The sequence below is a fragment of the Suricata suricatta genome, chromosome 2 (assembly GCF_006229205.1).
Source record: "Suricata suricatta isolate VVHF042 chromosome 2, meerkat_22Aug2017_6uvM2_HiC, whole genome shotgun sequence".
In the NCBI taxonomy this organism is placed as follows: domain Eukaryota; kingdom Metazoa; phylum Chordata; class Mammalia; order Carnivora; family Herpestidae; genus Suricata; species Suricata suricatta.
Window position 1 is genome coordinate 185,759,596 of NC_043701.1, and position 6,767 is coordinate 185,766,362.

The following is a 6,767-nucleotide window of genomic DNA, read 5'->3' on the forward strand; positions in this document are numbered from 1 at the left end:
GCCCCCGCTTTAATCTTCACGTGAATATTTATGAGCTGTTGCTGAGCCTGTGTGGGTGCCATGGACACTGGGAGTCTCTGAGCCGAAGGACGGCCTGGGTGCCCCCCCAGGGGTCCCAGAAGGCCCTGGCCCTGCGGGAGCTCCCATCTCAGCCCCAGGTCCCCGCCCCGCCTCACCCCTCCGTGCCCCTCCTCGCCCTTCACCCCCCACTCCATCTCCTGCCTCGGCCCCCTGAGGCCCTGGAAGGCCACCCCCTCATCAGGGCTCCTTGAGATCCAGGGCTGGGCCCCGGGTGTCTTCTAGGGCACGAGGCCCCCACCCCCCTCCCAGACCGCGCTAAAGAAAGATCCTGTCAGAGTTTCTGGCCGATGTTGAGAGGGAGGCCCCGGTGGGAGAGGGAGCCTTTGGCTTGAAGGGAAGGCGCAGTGGGTGCTGTGGGAGGCGGTCTCCGAGTGAGAAAGTAGCTGGGATTTGGGGCTCCTTCCCACGGAGATGCGCCCGAGGCCCCTCAGAGGCGCTGGCAGCAGGGGACTGGCCCTGGGCCTCCAGCCTGTTTCCTGTTGACATTTAGGGAAGGGACCTTGCCGCCCGTGTCTGTGCCTTGGGCGGCCAGTGACAGAGACCCGGGTCCATGTCCTACCTCCCCTTCCCGGACTATGGGGGGGTTTATGTCGTGTGTCTGACCTGCTGATCGGACAGTGTCTGCCTCCGAGGTCAGAACTGTGTCCCCGGAGGGGCTGTGTCCCGGGGTGGAGGATGTGTCCAAGGGCCTGGCCCCAAGGGGCCCACCCTGGGGCTTGGCTGTTTGACCTCCTTGGGCCCTGGCAGGGCAGGTGGCAGGGCCGGGCATGGGAGAGTCCTGGGGCTGTCAACCCCGGGGTCCTGCCAGGGGTCTCCTGTGTCCCTGGGGGTGGAGACAGCCTCAATCCTGGGAGGGGCTGGCCCAGCAGTGCCCCTGGTGCCCCCGGTTGGGGCAGCGCTAGCTTGCTGAGGACAAGGGACAGCACCTGTCCTCCTGCTCTGCCCCCTCCAAGCTGGGCGTGAGGAGGTGCCCCACGAGCGCAGGAGCCCTCAGACCATCCCACACTGTCCGGGGTTGGTCTCCCCTTGGGGAAGGCCTGTGTCACCCCTTCCTTCCCTAAAGTCTCTGGGGCTGGAAGGGGGTGGAGGAGGGGCAGCAGGGCCTAGACAGCCTCCTGACCCTGAGGCCATGCTCTAGCTGGGTGGGCAGAGATGCCCCCTGGCTGTGCCTGTCTCCCGGAGCTCCTCCCACCCCCCAGCAGCAGCACTGCCCCTTCCCCCACAGGATCTGGGCGCTGGAACCCCCAGGGCTGCACCCCGGGCACGAGGCCTCCCCCAGAGCCACAGTGTCCACTGACTGCCAGCCCCTCCCCTGGGCCCTCTGGCCCCCGCCCCTCTCCCAGGGCACAGTCAGTGGAAGGAAAGGCTAGGTCCTGGTCAGCTCTGGAGTTAGTCAGGCAGGAGGGAGGAGGTGGGGCCCCAGGGTCAGCTCTCAGTCTTCCGGTCTTGCCTCTTCCCGGGGCAGGAGCCTGGCTGACTCAGGGGTGGGGGTGGGGTGGGGTGGGGTGGGGTGGGGTGGGCAGGGCTCCATATTTGGTCAAATGCTAAGGAAGCCTCAGGTGTGGAGCATTCCAGAAGCTCGGACTCCTGGGAGGGCCCTTGGCAGACCTCAGCTTCGGCCTCTCAGCTCCCTGCTGACTCACTGGGAGAGGCAGAGGAAGTGCAGGGGAGCTGGGGGGAGGGGAGAGGAGGGCGGGGAGGGCTCCAGGCCCTCCCTGGGCCCGCCCTGGCCTCCGGCCACACGGTCAGCTGGCAGAAGAGAGGGGCCTGGGAAGCTGCTGGGTCCCCTGGGAGGGGTGGAGGCTGGGGAGAGTCCCATCTGAGCCTGAAAGGAGGATGGGGCTCCTCCAGGCCTGGCCGAGGCCGGCCTCAGGCTTTGAAGCCGCTGCTGCCCAGGAAGGGCCTGCGGGCGTGCCATCTGGGCCACAGGGCCCGGGGCCCCTCCCGTCTGCTGGTGGTGCAGGGCCCTCAGGGCAGCCAAGGTGGCCCCCATGGGGGGCCAGGACTGGCAGACAGGGGGAGGCCACACGGGTCCTGAGGGAGTCCTCCGCGCAGGCTCCTGGCACCATGGGCGGGGCCGGGTGGCCCGCATCAGGCTGGGCAGGGTGTTAGCGATGTTAGCGAGAGGCCAGGGGTGTGAGGTGCGTACCCTCGTGTGTGTTTGTGTGTGTGTGTGTGTGTGTGTGTGTGTGAGTGCAAGCATGAGAAACAGTGAGGGTCTCATCAGTATCCCTCCTGCCCCCCCCCCCCGTGTCCTCCCCCCCACGTCGGCAGCAACTTGGACCCGGAAGCACCGGGCAGATAAGAACATATTTCTTTCTCTGCAAGGCCCACGCCACCAGGACAGCTGCCTTCTCCTCTCCCTGGCAGTCCACCCCCGCCCCCAGCCTGCACCCCCAGGGGCCCAGGGCCTGGAAGAGGCGGGAGAAGTGGGGTGGCCGGAAAAGCCAGTTCTGTGGGCCCTGGGCCCCTCGCTGGCCTGTGCTGACAAGTGGGTCCCAGCGGACTGCGGTGCGGGAGGCCCAGGGCCCTCCGGGCTCTGCAGGCACTGCCTTGAGCCTAGAGGAGGCCGGGCTCACCCCAGGGGGAGGGGGAGGCCTCCCAGACCTGCGCACCCTCCTCAGGGACGCTGCAGACCCTGGAGGAAGGAAGGGCAGGGCGGGCAGGGGAGGGGAGGCCGGGGCCAAGGAGCTGCCCCTTGTCCCCGGGAGAAGGCTGATGGCCCGCCAGAGCAGGAAGCAAGCTGCTTGTCAAGACTCCTCTTTAAAATCTGGCCTCAGCGATGGCAGCGAGAATGCCACACGCCCTGGGACAGGCTGTTCGTCCCTGCGCTGGGAACCCCGAGTTTTCTTTAAGCACAATGGAAGGAGAGAGAACCCACCGCCCCCACGGCACTCGGAAGCTTGGCCCCCACCTTGCCGCTCCAGCGGGCGACGGCACCCCTCTGGGCCCGGCACCCCCGGTGCCCACGGGCTCGCCACCCTCTCCCGAGGACTTACCGCTTTGTCTTGCGCTTTCTGTTTTTAAAATAAATTATGAATTTTAATGAAATAAGTTTTATAAAAGCTGCACATTATAGAAAAGGTGAAAATACAAAAAGAAGTTTCCTTTTGGGGAGAAATGGAGAGGAGAGCATGGGAGGCAGATGGGGCTGGGGGCCAGGGGACAAGGTCAGGAGCCGGGCACCGTCCTCCTCCCGAGCTCGCAGGGGCAGGGCGGGGTGGGGCGGGGCCCTGAGAACCTGTCCCCACGAAGGGTGGGTCTGCTGCTCAAAGGCCCAGATCCCCTGAAGACCCTGCCACAGGGCCAGGTGGGCGCGTGGTGAGGAGGGGGCCGGGGTGCAAGGGGCCAGTGGAGGTGCCCAAGACGGCATGGCCTGTCCTCCCCCCAGAGCTTTGTGTGACACTGGGATGGAGGGCGGGCCGTGTCCCTCACAGTGAGGATTCCCTCTTTAAAGTCTTTTTTAATTTTTTTTTTTTGAGAGAGCGAGTGCAGGCGCATGAGCAGGGGAGGGGCAGAGAGAGAGGGAGACACAGAATCCGAAGCAGCTCCAGGCTCCGAGCTGTCAGCACAGAGCCTGATGCGGGGCTCAGACTCACAAACCACAAGATCATGACCTGAACCAAAGTCGGATGCTCAACTGAGCCCCCCGGGCGCCCCAAGGATCTCCTCTTTACGTGGTTGCACTTTAGTCTTTGAGAGATTCATGCTGCCTTTGTGCGTGCCTGCCTTACTTCTGGCACCTCCCATCAAACCTGCGTGCTCTGAGCCGTAGTGACCTGGCCAGCACGCCTGAGTGTGGACAGGCTGGCCTTTCCCGGGTGCCTGGAGGGAGCCAGGGCTGGAGCAGAGGTGCTGGGGGGTCAGGGAGGTGAGTCCCATCCCAACAGACGTCCGCCTGGGCACCTGGAGGCCCGGACAGTGAGAGGGAGACCCTGCTCCCCGCAGGGACCTGGCTGGCTGGGCCCCTGCCTGTGGACTAAGGGAAGGCCCTGGTGGCTGGGGCAGGACAGCAGGGGGCACCCAGCCCGCCGCTGGGCAGGAGAGGCTCAGCCGGCATAGAGACAGCTTGGCGCTTGCTGAGGATTTCCAGGCAAGGCCCTTGGTGAAGGGAGAGAGAGGGCCAGGGCGGGTCACCCTGGGTGCCACTGAGCAAGTCCTTCCCCCACTACAGCCTGGAACTGGAGTCCCGGCCAGCCCTCTCCCCGACCCCCAGCCCCTTCTCCCCAAAACCCATCAGGCTCTCTCCAGACAGCAGCAGAGCTGGGGGTGGGGCGGGAGTGCGCCCAGCTGGGCCCTGACCTGGGGCTCCAGGCTGCTGCTCCGGGACCTGCACAGGGGCGGGGGGGGGGGGGGGGCTGACCTGGCACCTCTGCCCTCCCGTCTGTCCACCCCCCTGCAGTACGGGGGTCTCTGCTCTGGGGGCTCCTCGGAGGGACCGACTTCTACAACAGCGATGGGGCTTGCTCCGAAGCAGTAGGAGGACGCCCCAGCTGAGGGGGCGGCCCCCGGCCCACATGGAGGTAAACAGAGGAAGGGGGAGCACCTCTCCTGCCCTCTCAGGCCTCAGAGGCTGGCATGGTCAGCTCCAGGCAGGGAGGGACTCCAGGCGTGGGGACCCGGATGGAGTTCAGGTCCAAGGGTGGCTGCCTCCGGCATCTTGCCTTCTGCGGTGGCCCGGCCTCCTTCCCAGCCTCCTTCCCAGCCTCCGTGAGGCCTTCTGAGCTGCGACCTTGATTTTGTAGATGTGGGGCCAAGACTTGGCTCAAGGTTCGGTCTTGCCTTTGTGGGACAGATGCCCCCCCCCCCAGGCACACCCCAGGGGCCTCCTCGGGCTGGACGAAGTTCAGACTCGTTCAGAACAAGGCCTCAGGGGTCCGGGCAGCATGGCATGCTGGTCCTGTCTGGTCTCCAGAGGGCACAGAATGGGCCCAGGTACTAGGGACAAGCTCGTGGGGCATGGGGACAGTCACCCCTGCCACTGCCACTGCCACCTGAGGTCTCTGTGTGGCCTCTGCAGGGAAGGATGTGCACTGCCCCTTCAGGCAGACCCCCAGGGCAGCAGCTGGAGGGCGGCCTGCTGGGGATGCAGGTGCCTACCCAGCACCATCCGGCCCAAGTGTGGCTGCCCATGGGAGCGTATGCCCATGACCGCGTGGAGGGGGCATGCAGCTGGCCCGGGGCTGGGGGGCGTTGGGGGAGGAGGTTTGGGAGTGCAAGTGAGAGAAGGAGGGTAGGAGAGGGCGCCAGCCTCGTGCCAGCTGTGCTCGGGCTGTTAGAACCCTTGACTGTGGACTGTGGTGTCGTAGGGCAGGGGACATGATGAGCTGCAGCCACTGGCAGAAAACTGTGAGCCCAGAGGGGTGGACGGCCCTGAGGACACCCGAGATCCCCACCCCCCACGCAGCCACGTGCTGTACCTGGGCGAGGTGGGGGCTCAGAGTGGCCGCCCGGTCCCTGGGAGCTGGTGGGAGCTGCCATTAGGGCCCAGCCGAAAGTGCCAACAGGGCTCCAGCCAGGAACTGAGGCCATATCCTGAGCCTGCCCAGCCCTGGGGCCCTCTGCTGCCCACAGAACACCCAGGACCCAGCCCTGCAGCCTCTGGGTGGTCCAGGCAGCCTGCAGGGCATGGGCGCCCCCTTCTGGTCACACTGTAGAAGACAGCCACCACCAAACATGCAGCCTCCTCGGGCACAGGGGTGCCACAGGTGCCTTACCCCACCCAGGCCCACACCGCCCCAGGCCACGTTGTCCCCAGGCCCATGCCACCCAGGCCCACACCACCCCAGACCATGTTGTCCCCAGGCCCAGGCCACCCCCAGCCCACACCGCCCCAGGCCCACACTGCCCCCAGGCTCACACTGCCCAAGGCCTACACACTGCCCCAGGCCCACACCGCCCCAGGCCACGTTGTCCCCAGGCCCATGCCACCCCAGGCCCATACCGCCCCAGGCCCACACGGCTCCAGGCCCACACGGCTCCAGGCCCACACTGCCCCCAGGCTCACACCACCCCCAGGCCCACACGGCTCCAGGCCCACACTGCCCCCAGGCCCACACACTGCCCCAGGTTCACATCGCCCCCAGGCCCACACCGCCCCAGGCCCACATGGCTCCAGGCCCACATGGCTCCAGGCCCACACACCGCCCGAGGCCCACACCGCCCCAGGCCCACAAGGCTCCAGGCCCACACGGCTCCAGGCCCACACACTGCCCCAGGCTCACACCACTCCAGGGCCACACGGCTCCAGGCCCACACCGCCCCCAGGCCCACAAGGCTCCAGGCCCACACACTGCCCCAGGCCCACACCGCCCCAGGCTCACATGGCTCCAGGCCCACACCGCCCCCAGGTTCACACCACCCCCAGGCGCACACCCGCATGCTCGCCCGTGAGTGCTGTCTGTACCAGCTTCTTGGCCCCAACAGTCTGGCCGCCAGCACAGAGGGCCGACCCTCCATCCACAGGGAGTTGGCTCAGGTCTTGTTGGGGCGTCTACTCAGCAGGCCCGGCCCACCTAGAACAGCATTTCCAGCACCGGAACCTGAGACAGGATATGACAAACAGCTCCGTGCCTTGGTTTCCACTTCTGAACCCCAGGATGACATTACCCGCTCCGAAGGTGTGCAGAAGATTCCAGATGTGTGAGCTCCTGCAGATAGCAAGCCCCACACGCGTCTCCAGGACT